Source organism: Alligator sinensis, unplaced genomic scaffold (assembly GCF_000455745.1).
Source record: "Alligator sinensis unplaced genomic scaffold, ASM45574v1 scaffold71_1, whole genome shotgun sequence".
Lineage (NCBI taxonomy): Eukaryota > Metazoa > Chordata > Crocodylia > Alligatoridae > Alligator > Alligator sinensis.
Genome location: NW_005841834.1, coordinates 5,409,322 through 5,409,847, shown reverse-complemented (window position 1 = coordinate 5,409,847; position 526 = coordinate 5,409,322).

Sequence of the window (526 nt, the reverse complement as noted above, 5' to 3'; positions counted from 1 at the left end):
GGTACCCTTTTGGTGGAGGCTTCACCCATACCCAGGCAGCCTGGGACTTGGGGAGTTATGGGGGCCTGAACCCCCTATACCTGCCCTTCAGCAATGGGCTGGAGAGGAGGCTCCACACCTTCATAGGGAAAGTCCTATGAGCTGCTCCTTGGGTTCAGTGTCCTGCTCAAATGAAAACTGCAGGACAAATTCAAAAGGGAGCCAGGCTGATTACTGACTACAGCTGGCCCAACCACACAGCTTAACTGGAGCAAAGGATACCTGGGTATGGGTGAAGCCTCCTCAATGCACAAACTAAGTCTATTCCATCTCGGAGGAAAGGCAGCAAGAGGGCACAGCAGCCCCCCTGGCTCTCCAGGGACCTAGCAGACCTCCTGAGGCTAAAAAGAAAGGCCTACAAAGGATAGAGGATGGGAGTCACCTCCAAGGAGGACTATTCTGCACTGGTCCGGTCCTGTAGGGAGCAGACCAGGAAAGCCAAGGCTGCAACTGAACTCCAACTAGCTTTGAGCATCAAGGACAATAA